We start from the raw sequence: 19819 nt of genomic DNA, 5'->3' as shown, positions 1-19819 counted from the left end.
ATATATATATATATATATATATATATATATATATATATATATATATATATATATATATATATATATATATATATATATATATATATATATATATATATATATATATATATAAATAAAATCATGGTCAATTAAAACAACAAATTTAGAGTCATCAACATGAGTTCCTGGAAAAATGCATATTGAGCAATCACTAAAGAAAAAGCGTCAGAAGGGAGCAGGTTCCTGCCTGTCACCTCCAGGAGCCAGCTCGATACCTCGTTTTGTTCGCGAAAGACACATCCCTCACAGAGAGGAAGAGAGAAAGTGAGGGAAAAAGAAGGGAGGAGAAAATAGAAAGAAGAGGAGGAGAGAGACTTGTCAGACTGTGGGTTGGATGTACCCGGAGCGAACCGAAGAAGAGAGGTTCGCTTGGATTTGGATTCCCGAACGGTAAGTCAAAACGACAGCGTCGCTTTCAATTGCATTGAAATAAAATGGTTCCAAAAGTTGCGTGTGGCGTTTATGGAGCAAAGGTTTTGGAGGTGTAATTTTTGTTTGCGAGCTGTATTTTTGAGGAGTTGTAACGGCCCCCACCACCAAACTTTGTTGCGCAAGTCTGAGCTGCACTTTTGCCCCAAATACGGCTTCCTTTTTCCGATTGTTTTTGGAGCATCTGCAAAGCGAGTCTCGGTAATAATAATATATTAGAACATTTAGTGTAATCCACCCTCCCATTCATGCATATTTCTTATTTCATATTCCATCCTCGCCATTGCTCACAGGCAAGAAAATATACAACATACAAAAAAAAATAAGATGACTTGTGAAATATACATGAATTTAAGATAAAAATTTGTCTTTTCAGAAAAAAGAAAAGAGTATTAATGAAAAACTGAAAAAAAATGATAACATTTAAGATATTATGAAAATATATTACACAATTACAGTATGTGTGTATATATATATATATATATATATATATATATATATATATATAGGCAGCACGGCAGCGCAGTGGTTAGCGCTTGTGCGGCACAGTTCATGTCATGGGAACCTGTCGTGGGTTCAAATCCAGCTCCAGACTTCCTGTGCGGAGTTTGTATGTTCTCCCCGTGCTTGCGTGAGTTTCCTCCGGGCACTCCGGTTTCCTCCCACGTTCCAAAAACATGCATTTCAGGTGAATTGGCCGGTCCAAATTGTCTCTAGGTGTGAATGAGCGAATGAGTTGTCTGTCCCTGTGTGCCCTGCGATTAGCTGGCAACCAGTTCAGGGTGTCCCCTGCTCACTGCCTGGAAATGGCTGGGATGGGCTCCAGCCCTCCCGCGACCCTAATGAGGATAAGCGGTACGGCTAATGAGATATATATATATCTCATCTCATCAGCTGCACCGCTTATCCTATATATATTCCAGTTACTGCAGCCTCCCCCTTGAGGAGTTTGCCTGTTCACACCTGCATATGTTTCCTCCGGGCACTTTGGTTTCCTCCCACATTTTTAAAACATGCATGTCAGTTTAATTGGCCGGTCCAAATTTGCCCTAGGTGTGGATGAGCGAGTGAGTTGTCTAACTGTGTGCGCAGGGTGTCCCCTGCCCACTGCCCGAAGATGGCTCGGGGTAGGCTCCAGCATCCCTGCGACCCTAGTGAGGATAAGTGACGCAGATAATGGATGAATGGATATATATCTATATATATGTATATGGTTCTTTACTGATGTGATAACTAAGTCTTTATAATTGCAATTCTGATCATTCTAATCCTGAAATCTCTTTACAAATCCATCTCCCTAATGTTTATCCCTTGAAGGGACTGTGCTGGCCCCCATCCTGGTGGAATGAGGCCACTCTTGTTTTTCTGAAATGAATATTCTGGTGTAATGTCCTAAATATGCATTTCAAAGGATTGACAGAGCTCATCGTAGCAAACGGAGGCGTGTCAAATTGTTTACATCAGCAACCTTGTATATGTTTACCGTATTTACAATACCATACGGCGGACATTAGAGTCTTAGGTTTTCTATTAATAATAATAATAATAATAATAATAATTTCCTTGTATTGTCATTCTGTGTAACAATGTACACAGAACGAAATGTCGATTGCACCTGACCCGTTGTAGCGAGCCGATGCAGCCGCAGCCAACAGAGGGCGCCGCCGACCACTTTTTAAGTCTTAGGAATGACTCGGCCGGGGCGCGAACCACCGACCTCCCAGTCTCAAAGCGGGCGCCTTACCATCTAGGCTACTGAGCTGGTGATGGTGCGCCCTATGTGTGTAGTAAGGCGGACGTAATAGACAACACCATGAGAATGCCAAAAGTTGAAGTGTGGAACTTCAACCGCTGGACTTTGGTGTGAACCAGCCGTTCAAAGTAAGGCTCAGGCGGAATAGAAGTGATGGATGAGCGATCAAGACCACAGTTTCACTAATTAGAACACATGTGTCAAACAGGCGGCCCGCGGGCCAGATCAGGCCCGCTAAAGGATTGAATCTGGCCCGCGAGACAACACTCAGAGAAGCGCAAGAGAAAAACAAGCTGCAGGTTGAAATATGTCCACTTGATATTGCCAAAGCCAGGTGCCTCTCACAGATACACTGTACTTGTATTTCTTTCTCTCTCTCTCTCTCTCTCTCTGTCTCTCTCTCTGTCTCTCTCTCTATCTTTTCCACCCATTTCTCTCTCTCTGTCTCTCTCTGTCTTACTCTTTTCCACCCCTTTTCTCCTTCTGTCTCTTTCTCTCTTCATACCCTTTGCACTTTCTTTTCTCTTTTCTCTCCTTCTGTCTTTCTATTTCTCTTTGGATTTCTTTCTTCCTCTCCCATTCTTTTACCCCTCTCTCATGACTTTTTCTCTTATGTTTCTCACGCTCTCTCCCTCTGTCTCTTTTTCTATCTTTGTCCCGCCCTCTTTCTCTTATTTCTTTATCTCTTTTTCTTTCTCTTTAATTTAGCAGAATGTTTGTTCTATCGTGTGGCCCCCGAGTTAAAATGAGTTTGACATCCCTGAATTAGAATTAGAATAGACATTTTTGTTTTATTGTCATACATTTGAACGTTGTGAAACATTGTATGCAACAAGATTAGTACGGTCACTCCAGGGGGAAACATGTAACATAAAGACTTTGAAGAGAAAATAAAAGACTATCAGTATTAAGAGGCAAAAATAGTAGTTACAACATAGTGCTATAGAAAAACTGGCCGAAATTGTAATAATAACAATGTAATGAAGAAGAACAGCACTATTAAAACAAGCGCAATAACTTTTAGCAATTTGAAGAAACAACATGTAATTCACAAGGTATAGTTATTATTTTTTCTCTCACCAGTTTGTGCAATGGTACATATTTTTCACTGTTTCGTTTGTCAACAACAAAAAGAGAAATAAACCCAAAATTATTGCAAGATATGTTTCCACAATGTGTGCGTTTGTTTAGGGTTGTGATGGCCCTGGGGAAGAAGCTGTCTATGAGCCTGATGGTCCTAGTTTTGAGGGATCTGTAGTGCTTACCAGAGGGCAACAAGTCATAGAAGTGGTGGCCAGGGTGGGAATTGTCTTTTATAATGTTAATGGCTCTGCTATGATATCACAAGCAGGCAATGTCTACTAGACTGGGCAAAGAGCAGCTGATGATCTTTTGGGTTGTGTTGATTCCTCACTTTTTTTTACTGGTCTTAATGTGTCTAAAACCTTTATTATAGTTGAAAACATGTTTTTTTGAGTCAACATTTTAGGAAGTATATTGGTTGAGGTAAGTGTTAGGGGTTAGGGCTAGGGTCTTTAATAGCTTTTTAGAACCCTTTTCATGATTTTTATTATTATATTAGGGACAATTGTCCCACATAAAAACAGTTTCCTAGTCATAATGTGGCAGGACCCCTATTTTAGAGTTGAAACGTGTTACAATTTAAATGCACATTTGAGTTAGATTTTGGTTAAGGTAAGGGTGTTAGGCTTTTTGAGACCTTCTAAGGACCATTTTACAGATTTTTGCCATCATTTATGGGACAAATTAATCTTCTAGGGATGTTTTATTGATCTTAATGTCATGATTACTGATTTGGATCACCTATGCCCGCTCATTTGGCGCCAGCCGCTGCGGGCTATCTGATTGGTTCCATGTCCCTTTTTAAGCCCAGTCCTTTCACTCTCCGGTTGTCAGTCCGCCAGCGAGCCTCTGTTGTTACAAGGCAAGCCTTTTTTTGACCCTGACTCCCGCCTGTCCCGTTTTTGCACCCGTTTTTCCACCTGTCCGTTCCTGATCTCCCCGTTTGTCTCTGGCTACGACTCATTTTTGATCCCGACTACGTCTCCTCTCCCTTCCCGGGTTATGACCCGTTTTTGATCCCGACCAAGTTTTTGCTCTTCTGTCCTGGCTATCGACCTGATTTTCGGTCCTTGACACCACCATCTCCCGCTGTGGAAGATCCACTTCCGTATTCAGATCACGATCCGATTGCGTGAGCGGCTTGCTACCCGCATCCAGCGAGCACCGGATCGCGGCCGCTGCCCTTTCTCTTTGTATTCACTAAACTTGTTGTTAACGCTAGGCATTTGGGTCCTGATTCCCTTCTGGTCGTGACACTCAATGTGTCTTGAACTCTTTTTCAGAGTTAAAACATGTTTTTAAGGTAACTTTGGTTGTGGTTGGGTTCATAGTTAGGTTTCATTGTGGAAGCCAATTTTTGTTCGTTACTAGGACAATTTTTTTGTAGTTAAAATGTCACTTTAGAGTTATGGTTTGAGTCGGATTTTGAGGTTAAGAGTTAAATAAGGGTTAAGGGTTAGAGTCAAGGGGTAGGAAATGCATTATATCAAAGAATGTTCCCACAAGTCTATATATTAAAGCATGTGTGTGTGTTTGTATTTGAGACCTTCTAAGGACTCTTTTCAAAATTTTGACCAACATTTTTCCCATAATAGGATATTTTTGTGGTTTTAATGCGGGTAGACCCCTTTTTTAAAGTTACAACATGGTTTGGCTTAGGTTTAGATTTCATTGTGGTAACCTATAGTCCTTATGACATTTAGGTGGTCTTGCAGTCAAATTATGGTTTTACAATTTTGGTAAGACTTCCGCTTCAGTTGAGGTTGCGTTTCTACCCCAGGTTGATCTTTTTTTGCAAGCTGGATCTGATCCCGAGCGCCACTTCATCAAAACCAGCCTGTGGGAGTCCCAAAACATGTTGGGCTAGCTTAGGCTATTCGTCATCGGCGACGGTGACGGATGAACTCCCCCCTCCAAGATGGTATTGGCCCCCATCCCAGGCTGGACTGGGTCCGGCTTTCCCGCTCTCGATTGACGTTTACAAGCACTCGTCCTGCCAAGGAATTCATTACGAGAGCATGAAATACGAGTTGAGATATTGATTGACGTGCATGCAAAAAGGGGGAAATGAAAAAGGCCGTGTCAGCATGCGTGGGGCTTATTGTAGAGATCAAATTGATCTATTGGAACCACAACTAAGAAGATGATGCAAAAAATGCAGGTTGCACATGCCCAGAACCCTTTGCTCTCCCCAGCCACTTTGTCCAGCTCATCCAGAAGGATTCCCTAGAGTTTTTATCCCAGTCTATCACAGATATATAGCTTGAAGGACTACCAGTTGTATACACATTCCTTAAAAAAATGTATGTTATTACTATGTGGTTACTATGTTATTACCAGGATGTAATTATTAGAATTAAAATAAGCTCAGTCAACCACTTAAGCATCATGACATTTAGAAATTAAATTTCCTAGAAAAGTACAATGACCTATTACTGGTAAGTTATTTTCATAACCTGTCCACGGGCTACTCAGGCGCTCTCAGGCGGCTACTTGGTGGCCACAGGTGCCTCCCAGGAAACCTCTGCTTTACAGAGTATCCTAGGTTGTCCCCAGGGCCTCCTGGGACATACCTGGAACATCTCCTGACTCCAAGCCGCTTCATTCAGCTCTTCCAGTGGGATCCTAAAGGGTTTTCCCAGTCCAACCTAGAGATTAAGTCTCCACAGAGTATCCTGGGTCATCCCAAGGGATACCTGTCCGTGGAACATGTCCAGAACGCTTTGTTCTCCCAAGCCACTTTGTCCAAGTCATCTGATGGGGTTTCGGGTGTGTTCCCAGGTCAGTCTATATATTCTCTACAGAGTATACTGGGTCATCCCAGGGGACTCCTTCAAGTGGGACTGATTCAAAACACTTTATTTTCCCCATCCACTTTGTTAAGGTCTATCTGACGGGATCTTGGGTGTGTTTCCCGGTCAGTTTAGATATATGTAGCCCCTACAGAGTATCCTGGGTCGTCCCCAGGCCCTTCTTCCTGTGGGACATGCCCGGAACACCACTTTATCCTTAGCCACTTTGTCCAGCAGAAGGATCTCAAGGAGTTCCTCGACAGGGATAGACATGTTGTCTCTTCAGCGTGTCTTGGATTGTCCCCTGGTGGTTCCTGCATGTGTGACACCACCTGACCCCAAACCACTTCACCCAGCTCATCCAACAGTTTCCAAAGGCATTCCCAGGCCAGGCCAGACAGATTGTTTCCCCAGAGTGTGTTGATTTGTCCCTGTTCTCTCTTGGTGATTGGACATTGTCGGAACACCTACTGATCCCCAGCCACTTCACACGGCACATCTGAGAGGTTTCAGTGGTGTTCTCAGGCCAGGCTAAATAAATAATCTCTTCCTTTTTTAATTGTAATTATTCAGAATGGCATCTAGAGTCGAATAATTCATTTTAATTGATATCACAGACCCCTAGTTTTATCTTTTCTGATGATATGAGCCATGTGTCTCATTGTTTATACTATTATTGTTTTCAAATGTTTCAATGACCTTCCTTTTTTCAATAATCGTTCTCAAACGAAAGGAATTGTCACCGATTTCAGTCTTTATTCACCCAGCAATACATGAACCTTCTGACAATCATTACAGAAGACGGAAGAAAATGGAGTGGGTGGAGCTTCCTAAGGAGCTCTGTTCATGTTTTTTCTTGGGGGCCCAAACTCGATTAAAAAGAATTATTAAGGCGGCTTGGCCACGGCGGAGTTCATCAAAGAGAGTGAAATGTCTGAGGACACTCAAAAAGAAAATGCTGATTGTCTGAATGGGCAGAAAAAGTGGGCCCATTAGGATTTCTGAGGGCTGAGCAGTTTCGGGGGGTTGACCTGGTTTAAAATTCAGTCTTTAGTTTAGATTTTTTTACAGGCAAATTTGGGAAAAGGCACATGCAAAACTACGAATGAAAAGTGAAACATTTTGCGTCCCAAAAACTACAAGTACAAATATGGATGCTGCTTGAGTAGTCAACAATCGTGTCCCTCCTTTGACATCATCCTGAGTTTTCACGCCTAAACCACTTCTCTTTATGATACATCCCAAAATGAATTCCTCGATTATATGCGGGAGAATACGATTTTCAATCAAGTAACAAAGTTTCACTGTCACGGTTGCCGTGGCGCCCAATTGGCCACGCCCGTGTGGCGCCAGCTGCGGCTTATTGACAGATTGGCCTCCCTTCTATTTAAGCTCACTCACCCTTTGTCAGTCCGTCAATGATCCTCTGCACCAGCAAAACGTGGGTTTAAGACTATGTCTGGTTTCCTGCTTGTGTTTCCTGCCTGGTATTGTTCCCGTCTATTTTGTCCTCTTTAATATCGATCTCCAGTTTCGTTCCCATCTAGGTCCTGTTTAATTTCGATATCCAGTTTTGATATCAATCCTGTCTGTCCCGTCCTGTCTGGTATCAACCCCATCTGTCCGATATCTGCTCGTGCCATTGGTATCGATCTCGTCAGCCTCTGGCTTCCTGTCATTCCACACCAGACAGCTGCCTTACGTCTTCCACACAACGATCGCCAAATCACTGGCGTTTGGGTTAACGTGCATGGCTGCCCCATTTCCCATAAAATAAAAGCTTGTGTGAGAAACATCACACATTTGGGTTCTCCTCCTGTTCCGGTTCTTGACATTCAAATTTTTGAAGGCAAGAACCCAAACTAATACCTAAAAGTACTATGAAGAAAACTATGAAAAAGACACATTTTTAAAAATGGTTAATTATTCCAATGGTTTCGAAAAGAGTCTTCGATATTTTTTTTTGTGTAAATAGAAGGTTTGTCATATTCGATGCAGATCAAAGAAGACAATAAGTCAGTCCAGCTAGAGTGACTCTAATCCAAAACTAGTTTTTATGATTAAGCTTAAAATTAATAACGCAATTTTGGAGGCAGCGCAGTTAGCGTGTCCGGAGCACAGTTCTGAGGTGATGAGACCGCCTTTCTGTACCTTTGTGGGTTTCCTCCGGGCAGTCCACCCACATTCCAAAACATGCATGTCATGTTAATTGTCCGGTCCTAAATTGTCCCTAGTTGTGAATGAGCGAGTGAGTTGTCTCTGTGTGCCCTGCGACGTGCTGGCAACCAGTTTAGGATGTCCCCTGTCCACTGCCCGAAGAAGTCTGGGATTGGCTCCAGCTTCCCCGCGACCCTACTGAGGATAAGCAGTGCAGATAATGGATGGATGGATGGATTTTGGAGGCCATTTCGGGCGATTACGATTATAGATCGGGTGATAAAATTTTAAACCATTACATTTATAAAGGCACCAGCCAAAATTTAGCTAAAAATAAAGGTTTAAAAAAAAACTTTAAAAAAGGTTACAAAAAATTCATAGATTATTACATCATTTTGGGGAAGAATTTCCCAAATAATTTTTTGTGTTTTTGTGTAAACGGGAAGTTTGTCGTTTTTCTATGCAGATCAAAGCAGAAAGTAGGTCAGTGCAGCTGAACTGAATCCAATCTAAGGCTAGGGCTTTCTGATATAGATCTAAATAAATAAGACGCTGAACGAGGACGATCGTGTGTAAGTTGAATTTGTTTGTAAGTTGCTTCAGTGCTATTTTTTGTATGTTTAAAGTTTATATAATTATGTTTAGGGCTTGTTTAAGTAACTTGTATTGTTGTGCACTAAAAAAATAAACATTTCATAAAATAATATGCTCTATAAAGATAAATAAAGTCAAGTTTAACTTACTTTTGGAAGATGAGCTTCAAGAGTTAGGCTACTTCCTCCTACGTGGTTGAAAGTGGCTGAAAAAAAGCAATCCAATTATTTTCTCAACTGCATCAAGCTTCCTTAATCCACTTTCATTTCAAATGAAACAGTTCGCCTCTTCTTTACACTTGACATCAACCATATTGAATAGATGTACGATATATTAAACAATGAAAATGTCAAAATTCTGAGCACGCTGGCGATTCAGACCAGTATGTTTACAGCAGATTTAGTCTTCGGGGTGGATGATGGGTGACCTCTCACAGCGCCACCACACGCCGGTAGCAGCGGAAAAAAGCACTACAGTAATATCCTGTACTCGGAAAAAGGTGCACACAATACAAATTCTTTCTTACAGCAATGTGCGGATGTTTTTCGACATCCCGAAAAAAATGATCATATCTACCATTATTCGTAACTCGAATGTTAGTAAGGGAGCGTCTGTAACTTGGTATTAAATGCCATTTTGGGCAATTCTAATTTTAAGATAGAGTCACCAAATTTCAAAATCAGCAAATATGTAAAGGTTCACGCCAAAACTAAGTTAAAAATAGAATGAGTGTAGAAAAACACTAATAAAAAACAGTAAAAAGAAAGTCATGCATTATTAAAACATTTTAAAAAGAATTTCCGATTAAAACCCTGCCCACTGCCTTAAGATGGCTGGAATGGGCTCCAACACCCCCACGACCCTACTGAGGATAAGCGGTGCGAATAATGCATGGATGGATTTCTGATTAATCGTTTTTTGTGCAAACAGAAAGTTTGTCATTTTTCGATGCGGATATAAGCAAAGAGTAGGTCCGTCGAGCTACACTAAATCGAATCCTATTTTTTTAAGGCCAATGCTAAAACTTATACAATAAAACCTAGAAGGACTTTGATGACAACTATTAGACAAAGGACGTTTAAACAAATGTTCTATTAATCCATGCTTCTGGAGACAAATTTTCAATGAATCGTTGTCTTGCGTAAACACGATGTTTGTCATTTCTTTCAGATAGTCCAGTTAAGTTGAATCCGATTTAAAAGTTGGGCTTTGTAGCCCAAAACGAACAACTCGATTATATATGCCATTCTTGGCGATACAGATTTAAGATAAGATAAGATCCACTTCCGTAGCAAGCAATGGCGGTGTCAGGGACGAAAAAAAAGGTTGGTAGCCGGGACTCGGAGAGCAAGGCGTGGTCGGGGTCGGAAACGAGTCGTAAGCCAGAACGGGAGCGTAGACGTAGTCGGTGACAAAAAGAGGTCGTAAGCCGGGACGGGAGAGCAGACGTAGTCGGGGACAAAAAGAGGTCGTAAGTCGGGACGGGAGAGCAGACGTGGTCAGGATCAAAACAGGTCGTAGCCCGAGACAGACGGGACAGAAAATGGCACAGGTGGGAGTCAGGGTCGAAAAAGGCTTGCCTTGTATACACTGAGGTTCGCAGACGGACTGACAAAAGGGGATTAACAGGACTGGGTTTAAATAGGGACAGGGAGCCAATCAGTCCGCAGCGGTTGGCGCAAAATGAGCGGGCAGAAGTGATTCACATCAGTAATCATGACAATGCCATTCTTGGCGATTCAGATTTTAAATCGAGTAACACAATTATAAATCTTATTTTTTTTAACAAAACCTAGATAAACTTAATAAAATAAAACCTAGAAGGAATTTGAAGAAAACTTATAAAGAAGGACATAAAAAATAGATATATTAATCCAAGGATCTGGAGATGAACTTTTGATTAATCGTTTTTCTTGCGTAAACACGATGTTTGTCATTTTTTGGTCAGACAGTAGGTTAGTCCAGCTAGACTGAATCCAATCAAAAAGTAGAGTTTTATAGAGCAAAATGAATAACTCGATTTTATATGCCATACTGGGCGATTATTATTTCAAATCGAGTAACACAATTTTAAAACGTATTTTTTTTTAAAGCCCTAGCTTAAAATAATAAAATAAAACCTAGAATGACTTTGAAGAAAACTAACAAATGAATGACGTTAAAAAAAATCTTCAATTAATCTGAGGTTCTAGAGACAAATTTTCGATGAATTGTTTTTCTTGACACAATATTTGTCATCTGTTGGTCAGACAGTAGATCAGTCCAGCTAGACTGAATCCAATCCAAAAGTAGGGCTTCATAGCCAAAAATGAATAACTCGATCTTATATGCCATTCCGGGCAATTATTTTAAATCGAGAAACACAATTATAAATCTTCAATTTCCTAAAGTCGCAGTTAAAACTAATAATTGAGACCTAGAAGGAACACAATTTTCGTCATTTTTTGTTCAGACAGTAGGTCAGGGGAGCCAGGCGATTGCTTAGAAAAGTAGAGCGCCCCGTTCTTTCCACTTCTCCGATTCTTTTGTCCCGCTTGTATGAAGGACGGCCTTGTGTCGGGACAACAATGCGACGCTGTGTCCATTTATCGGTAAATTAACATCTCGCAGTGGATGCGATCTCATCTCATCTCATTAGTTGCACCGCTTATCCTCAGTAGGGTCGCGGGGGTGCTGGAGCCCATCCCAGCAATCATTGGGCAGTGGGCAGGGGACACCCTGAACTGGTTGCCAGCCAATCGCAGGGCACACAGGGACAGACAACTCACTCGCTCATTCTCACCTACGGACAATTTGTCCGGCCAATCCACCTGAAATGCATGTCTTTGGAATGTGGGAGGAAACCGGAGTGCCCGGATGAAACCCACGCAAGCACGGGGAGAACATACAAACTCTGCACAAAAAGTCCGGTAGCTGGTTTTGAACTCACACAGGAGGTTCCCAAGACCTTAGAACTGTGCTGCACACGCGCTAACCACTGCGCCGCTGTGCTGCCCGCAGTGGATGCGATATTTGGGAAAAACGATTGTGCTGTATTGGAATTTACAAGGATTTCCTATGGTGTGTCCTGGGCAAGTACAGTCACAGTAAAAATAGAAACTATTGAAATATAAAAATAATTAAACCAAAAATAAGACAGAATGATATTACAGCAAAATAAAACTACCAAAATTAATTTATAAGCATAAAAACAAAAAACGATCAAATAAGAAATATACAATCATAACAAGTAAATTAATTTACAAAATAAAATAAATGGAAAACAAAGATAAAAAAAATAAAATAATAAAAAATATTGAAATTTGATAATAAAACATAATGACATATAAATAAGTACATAAAAAAAACGAAAATAACAGGGCAAAAAAATCCCCCCCAAATATATCAAAATAAAAAATAAAAAGAATAAAAAACAAAAATAATAAACTTAAAATCTAAATATGTAATTAAATAAAATTATGTAATAATAATGAAAATAACAAAACAATAATAGACTATATTATTTAAATACAATTATGAAATATAATAATAATAATAATAAACAAATATTTAAATGGAATATTAAGAAATAATGGTATAAAATAATAATAATAATAATAATAATGATATAATATATTATATAATATAATAATAATAATAATAAAATACAATATTGATACTAAAATAATCGATAAAATTAAATAAATAGAAATAAATAACAACAAAGATACATATAAATGTATTAAAAGGTTAATACTGTACATACAAAATATAAAAAGATACAATTTGTGTATAAAAATGGAAAGGGAATTAATTAATAAAAAAAAAACAAAAACAAAAATGAGGTGAGTTGTGCAGGAATATCAGGCAGACCCAGAAAAATACTTTAACCGGGTCATTTGTTTTCCTGACGTCCCTTTTTTCGGCATCTGTTTTTCCCCCCAAGCGATCTCTCCTTCATAAATATTGTCTTCTCCCGGCTGCCAAACAGAAAAGGAATATAAACTCTCAGCCGGCCTCACCGGCACCATGACAACCGCCTCCCAGACGCTATCCAACTCCATCGATTAGCTCCTCTGCCGCCACACTTTCATTGGGGAGGATGTTTTTATTTTTATCGTGACGGATCCAGCACCTCAAAGTATCGCTGCACAAAACTTGCAAATCAAAACATTTTATTTTGAAAAATTATCCACAAAACTCCAGTATAGTAGACCCGCATGATACGACATCATCCGGTGTGTGTTTTAAGGTGAAACTGCCGTGTAGCGGGGGATAGAGACATATGGTAATAAGCTAATAGGCTAATGAGTTTGTAAACCCGGTACAGCAGACATAAACGTGAAGAAAATAACAAAATAGTATATTGTAACTAACATGTATAAAAACTGCATTTTATTCATGTTTGGTGTGATGTGACTTGAGCTGGTAGAGTGGAGTAGCAGGTGGTTTCAGAAGTGGAAGGAAACAGTGGATTCATATTAAAACTTCCACTTGTGAGGATTGTCATGCCCCAAGTAGATAGCAATTTGTGTGCCTTCCTGTGAATCCTAAACTTTGTTTTCATGGTTGTCACACAGTACCCTATAACACTAACCTGCAAAGATCCTTATTTTCTGCTTTTAAAAATATTAAAGTATAAATTATTTGTGAAAATATTAATATTTATTTAATTATATTTTTTAATATTCATATATATTTTGTATTTTGGAAATCTTTTTTATTTTTGGGATTTATTTTTGCTCTGTTCTTTTCAACTATTTTTCCTGTTTTTTTGGAATTAATATGTCCTATTGTAGGGCAGCACGTCGGCGCAGTGGTAAGAGCGTGTGCGGCCTTGGGAACCTCCTGTGTGGGTTCAAATCCAGCTGCTGGAGTTCCTGTGCGGAGTTTGTATGTTCTCCCCGTGCTTGCGTGGGTTTCCTCCGGGCACTCCGGTTTCCTCCCACATTCCAAAGACATGCATTTCAGGTGGATTGGCCGGTCCAAATTATCCCTAGGTGTGAATGAGCGAGCGAGTTGTCTGTCCCTGTGTGCCCTGCGATTGGCTGGCAACCAGTTCAGGGTGTCCCCTGCCCACTGCCCAATGATTGCTGGGATGGGCTCCAGCACCACCGCGACCCTACTGAGGATAAGCGGTGCAGATAATGAGATGAGATGAGATGTTTTATTGTATAAAATGTCATTCTCCTTGTCGAATCACATTTTTTCAGTTATTTCAGAATACATTTTTGTCTTATATTTTGAAATTGTAATATATTTTTTTAGGTTTTTAAAATATATTTTTTGTTTTCAAAATCATTTTTGGAAAAAAAATGTTTCCAGGTCTTTTCAACTATTTTTCTGTTTTTTTAATGAATGTTTTCTTTATTTTTCAGAATATTATTTTTCATTTCTTAAAATCTTTTTTTCTGGTTTATGTTTTTTTTTCCGGGAGTTATATATTTTTGTTTTTTCACAATCTTTTATATGATCAACTACAAAAAACAGAAGTGAAAGTTCTATTTTACCTTTTCTTTTATTTATTTATTTTTTGTTTCTTTTTGTATTTGTTTTTTCTTTGTATTTTCTTCCATTGAGACGTACGGGCTTGTCGTCGTGATTGAAGGCGTCTTTATTGCTCGGGAATCGGAGGTGATTGAGGATAGGGCGCCCGCCCCGAGACTGGGAGGTTGCTGGTTCTAGCCTCGGCCGGGTCATACATGTTTTTTATTTGTTACACAAAAATTTGTACCCATTGCCTTCCTGCTTAGCGCTCGTCATTAGGGGTTGAAATTGCGGGCATTGGTCACCTAATGACTCCCAACGAGATGTTGCAACACATCAGTTGGGTTGAGCGAGGGGGCTGGGAATCCCCTCCTCTGTATCAATCTCCCAGAAAGAGTAAAAAAAATATGTTGTGTTCTCGACTCTAGCCAACTCCCACTAGGGGCATATGGCTCCGGTACATAAATATATTTTCTTTTTTCACCCTTATCATTGTCCTCTTTTTCTCTTTTATATGTAATTTTCTCTTTTTCTGTTAAATTATTATTGTTTTTCTTTTCATCCTATTTCTTTGAGAAAGGCTGGGCAAAAAATAAGTAGCAAAAAGCAGTTTGTTCACTCCATAGTTTGTGTTTTTACTTGTTCTATTTAGTACATGTTTCAGTTGCATGACACAAAACAGCAACCTTTAGTGGTCAAATATAACACACAGTCCATTTATACTCCAATCTTCTCCAGTATTTCAAGCATAAATCTGTTTTGGGAGGCTTTTGATGACCAGAGTGACAACTCCATCTTGTATTTTTGTTTTTGAGCTGTAAAGTACCAAGATTGGACTAGATGTTTTTTTTTTTTTGGTGGCGCTCGGACGCTGCGTCTGATATCGGGAAGATATATGGGCCTGTCAGTGACATTTATACCTCCGGCTTGAATATTTCCAGCACAAGACTAATTTGACGGGCGATACATCACTCTGGGGAAAGACTCCGGCGCAGATAAGAGGAATATTTTTCTAAAACGGAGTTTTATTATTCAGAGTCCTTTGCAGACTTTGAAATATGCGTCAGATGTCAAGTGCATTCGAGCCATAAACGAAAGCCATCAAAATCTTCCGTCGAGACGTACGAGCTAGTCGCTGTGATTGAAGGCGACTTTATATTGCTCGGGAATCGGAGGTGATTGTGAACATAAATTTTGAGCCGTCGGCCAACAGGGCTCTAAAAACAAACCACAAAACCTCCAAACAAGAAACAGTAAAAACTACAACTGACGTGACAATAGTAACAATATCTGGTGTAGAAACACGTCAGTATAAAGAGCCCAAAAAATGAGGTGCAGGTGTGGACACTGGTTAGTCACAGGTGGGCAATGTCCCGCAACTCCCCTCAAGTTGGTACCCTACAAGGGAGAAATGGAGTGCCATATCCTAACCATTATCCTCCTCAAGGACCAGATGCCAGACGTCCCAAAACAAACAAAAAAGTCCCAGCCTGAGGGTAGAAGTGAGGTTCTGGTAGAAAGCCATTCACTGCCGGAATAGTACCGGGCCTGGCCAAGAGACATTCACCGCAGGAACATGGGATTAAAATGGCCTAGGTACTTCATTGCCGTTGGGCCTTTGCCGCTGGAATAGGAGACAGGGTGGCCGAGGGACCTTCCCTGCTAGAATATGGGATGGAAATGGCCAAAGGTACCTTCATTGCCACTAAAGGGATGGGGCAGCCAAGGGACCTTGGCATCTGGAACATGGGACAAAAATGGCCAAGGTACCTTAATTGCTGAAACAGGCTTGAAAATGACAGAGATACGATCATTGCCGGAACAGGGACAAGGCGGCTAAAGAACCTTCACTACTGGAAGCGGCAAGGTCCCTTCAATGCCGGAACAAGAGAATAGGGGTGGCCAAGGGATATTCGTCGCCGGTCCATGTGATGGCAGAAACAGAGTGACCTTCGCTGCCAAAACCAGAAACAAGACAAAACAGAAGCAGCCGAGGGTTCTGAGGTGCTTGGTCCATTCTGTTACAGTTCACAGAAGGATCCTTATGCAGGGAAGCAAGAACCAAGACTCAAAAAAGATGATGTTTAGGAACAAAGCCCAAGAATAGAGTATAAAAAAACACTGATAGCAAAACAACTCACCAAAAGTTTAAACCAGAACCAAGAAATAAAACAATACACCTGATATTGCGATAACGTGGCAATCTCTGGAAAAAAGCAGGAATAAATAGTTGCAGATGTGGATACTGATTTTGAAGTTTTTTTACTTTTTACTGTGAATGTGTGAAACTGGGGTGTCATGCCCAATTTCGTTGTCACAATATGTTAACCCATTTTGTAACAATGACAATAAAGGTATATTCTATTCTATTCTATTCTGATTGAGCACATGTGGGGCCTCTACAGCCACTCCCCCCATGTTGGTGCCCTCTAGGGGGGCAGATCCTGACAAGCTGTATGGTAGATGTTCCAGGTTGCTTTTTAAATTAAAAAATTCATCAAAAGGACTCACTTCCTGACTTCATGAAAATAAAAAATGAATCCTAGAGTGGACTTCACCAGGGTTTATAAACCAAAATCCGGTTGTGTAGTTTCTCTTTCTGCTCCTTCTAGGATATAGGCGTCAAAATCCAGCATTTGAGGAACAGACCTTCACACCTATTTGTAAAAAGTCAAAAGTTTAGAGAAGTCCAGAAAAGGGCTGCACATTTAACCGAAATTGTATTTCTACCGCAACGTGACGTAGTGCGATTATGTAATCGCAAAACACTGCGATTTTTTTCAAGGATTAATAGTTTGCTATTTGATCGATGGAATGTTTGGCCAACTAGAACTGCGTAATATAATAGAGCAAATGCGCAGGAATTTTCGCTTGCTTTTTTATTTTTGTTCATCTGTCACTCTTCATTTAGGTTAATTTGTTTATTGGTAAATTATTATGTTTTGTATCATTGATCGGATGGAAAAAATAGTTTTGTCTCGCCGCTGCGCTCCTACGTCCCCTGGTGGGGTAAAGGGAGTAGTTGAACGATGCAATCCCCATGGAGCTATCTTTCAATCTTCAATGAATTGTTACCCACGGGCATAGCTAGCCTATTTTTTTTTTTTAGGGACCAACCCCTGTTCCCCAATTTGACCAAAGCACATTCGACCCAAAAATTATAGCATTTTAAAAACTCACTTTTTAAATATGATAAAAAAAGGCTAGATAAAAAATACAAAATGTCACAGTTGCCATGGCAAGCTTGTTGACAAATTGGCTCCCTGTCAGTATTTAAACCCTCTTCTGTCAGTCCCCTTTTGTCGGTCCGTCTGCGAATCTCTGTTTTTACACGGCAAGCCCTGTTTCGCTGTTTCGCTCCTGTTTGTCTCTCGCTACGATCTGTTTTGATCTCGACCACGTCTGCTCTCCCGTCCCGAATTACGACCTGTTTTGATCTCGACCACGTCTACTCTCCTCTCCTGGCTTTCGACTTGTTTCCGATCCCGACCACGTTTTTGCTCTTCCATACTGGCTACTGACCCGTTTTTTTCCATTCCGACACCGCCAGTCCCACTTCCGCGTTCAGAGCGACCTGCTTCCAGCGTCCAGCAACCCCCGGATCGTGTGCGCAACCCTTTGCCTTTCTTCTAATAAAACTGGTGATAAACGTTACGCGAGTGGGTCCTGTTTCGGTTCTGGTCTTGACACAAGAAGGAAAAGAAAACTAGAATTTAAACAATGCAGCGTCAGAAATACACTGCCTTGAAATAGTTCAGTCCATTTGAGTCCTAGCTGTGGAGATTGGGTCCGGGTGAAACTGGGCAAAATCAGGTTTTCCACAAGAACACTTAAGATTCAAAACATTCTACTGTTCTCAAATATATGTTTTTTATTTGTTACACAAATAAGATCTAAAAAAATATTAAGAATTAATGTGAATTATAAATAAATTAATGTGAAAAAATATAAATGAATCCGTAACTTGCATCGGCTTTACTAACGTTAAAGGGACAATGTGTATTATTTGACCACTTAATGTTGCTGCATCAGATAATGCAATAAGAACAAAAAATGGGTGCAAAGAAGAATACAAACTATGGAGACTCAAAGTGACCAAAAGACAAAATTTACCTCCGATTTTCTTGCTTAGCCATTTTTGTGGTTTTTAGTTACCCTTAGCTGCAAGATGCCTGAAAATTAGCTCATATTATGTAAAATAAATGCATATTTCTGGAGCAACAATTATTTTTTTTTATATAATGAACGTTTTTATCACAGTGTGTATTTTGGGATTCTTTTTTGAGCTAATGGAAAAACCTGTGGCCGTAGCAAAACAAAGGCAAGGGTTTTTGATATCTGGACCCGGATTTGAATTCTTTGAGGGACCGTTCAGTAAAGTTTGAAAACAGTTTATGACCGTTTGGAAATTCCATCCATAAATTGAAGCTTTCCAAACATTTTCGGATGTAAAAATGGATAAATGTTTTTTGGGCGCAGTTGTCTTTAACACCCAAGTTTTTAAGGGGTTAGAGACCAGGGGATTTTGAGACTATCTCAACTGAGGATGTGGAAAGCCCTTGGAGACTATTTTTTTAATCAAGCTTTAGACTTGATTTGAATTCAAGTCCACTAGTCTGTCTTGCCACCAAACCCCAGACTTAAAAGTTGTAAAGACAAAGCCGGTTTTATGCCTTGGTTTTTTTAGCATCAACTTCAGAAGAATCTGTGTTCTTTGGAGTTGAACACTGCCCTTTATCCGTAACACATTTTGTGCTTCGTGGTCTGAAACTGCCAGCGCATGTTCGCTTACATATCTCACTGAAAGGCCAGTTTCCCCAGGATAAAATCTTCTGGGACAGGAAAAAATTCAATCTATAATTCGGGAAGAACTTGCAGAAAGTAGCTTTCAGGCATATGCTCAGGCCCCCTTTTTACGATAGTTTTTGCATTTATTGGGGTACGTATTGTCGGTTCTTGCGAAATTGTTTCCAGGAATGGACGCACCCCAGGTGCCTTTGGAGTACAGACGCTCCCCTACTTACGGACGATCGTTCGCTAGTTGAATTTGTCAAGTCAAGTCATGTCTATTTGTACAGCCCTTAATCTCGAAGAGTCTCAAAGGGCTGCACAGACCACAGATTATTGCAAACCACAAACTATTATTACACCATCCCCTGATCTAAAACCTACATGAGGGCAAGGAGAAACTCAAAAACCTCTTGTTTCTTCAGTGCTATATTTTGTATGTTCAAGGCTAATAAAAGTATGTTTGGCTTTTATAAGTAAACTGTACTGTTTTGTAATGAGAAATAAACATTTCGTAAAATCATATGCTCGATAAAGATAAATAGTCAAGTCAAGCCAAGTCATGTTTATTGGTATAGCCCTTAATAACAAAGAGTCTCAAAGGGCTGCACAGATCAAAGACTATTGCAAACTCATACCTGTCAACCTGTACGTTTTTGCCGTACAAAGTACGTTTATTATGCATTTTAAGACGTGTACGACGCACAAGAAAATCTGT

At 40.1% G+C, this 19819-nt stretch overlaps 1 protein-coding gene across 6 annotated transcripts in view; it reads left to right on the top strand.

The window, feature by feature from the left end:
* Nucleotides 1-281: 281 nt before the first annotated feature.
* The window catches only part of LOC148352926 (PTB domain-containing engulfment adapter protein 1-like), a 50961-nt gene continuing 31423 nt past the window's right edge, over nt 282-19819 (top strand). For 4 of the 6 annotated variants that reach the window (XM_088353241.1, XM_088353239.1, XM_088353237.1 and 1 more), the window contains exon 1: nt 282-429. The gene's annotated coding sequence lies outside the window, so the exon portion shown is untranslated. The remainder of the gene's footprint in view (nt 430-19819) is intronic. The other 2 variants (XM_088353242.1, XM_088353238.1) reach the window with 1 other exon arrangement.

Source organism: Urocampus carinirostris, chromosome 14 (genome assembly GCF_059441175.1).
Source record: "Urocampus carinirostris isolate Australia breed hairy pipefish chromosome 14, RoL_Ucar_1.0, whole genome shotgun sequence".
Lineage (NCBI taxonomy): Eukaryota > Metazoa > Chordata > Actinopteri > Syngnathiformes > Syngnathidae > Urocampus > Urocampus carinirostris.
This window is presented reverse-complemented; position numbering and strand designations above follow the sequence as displayed.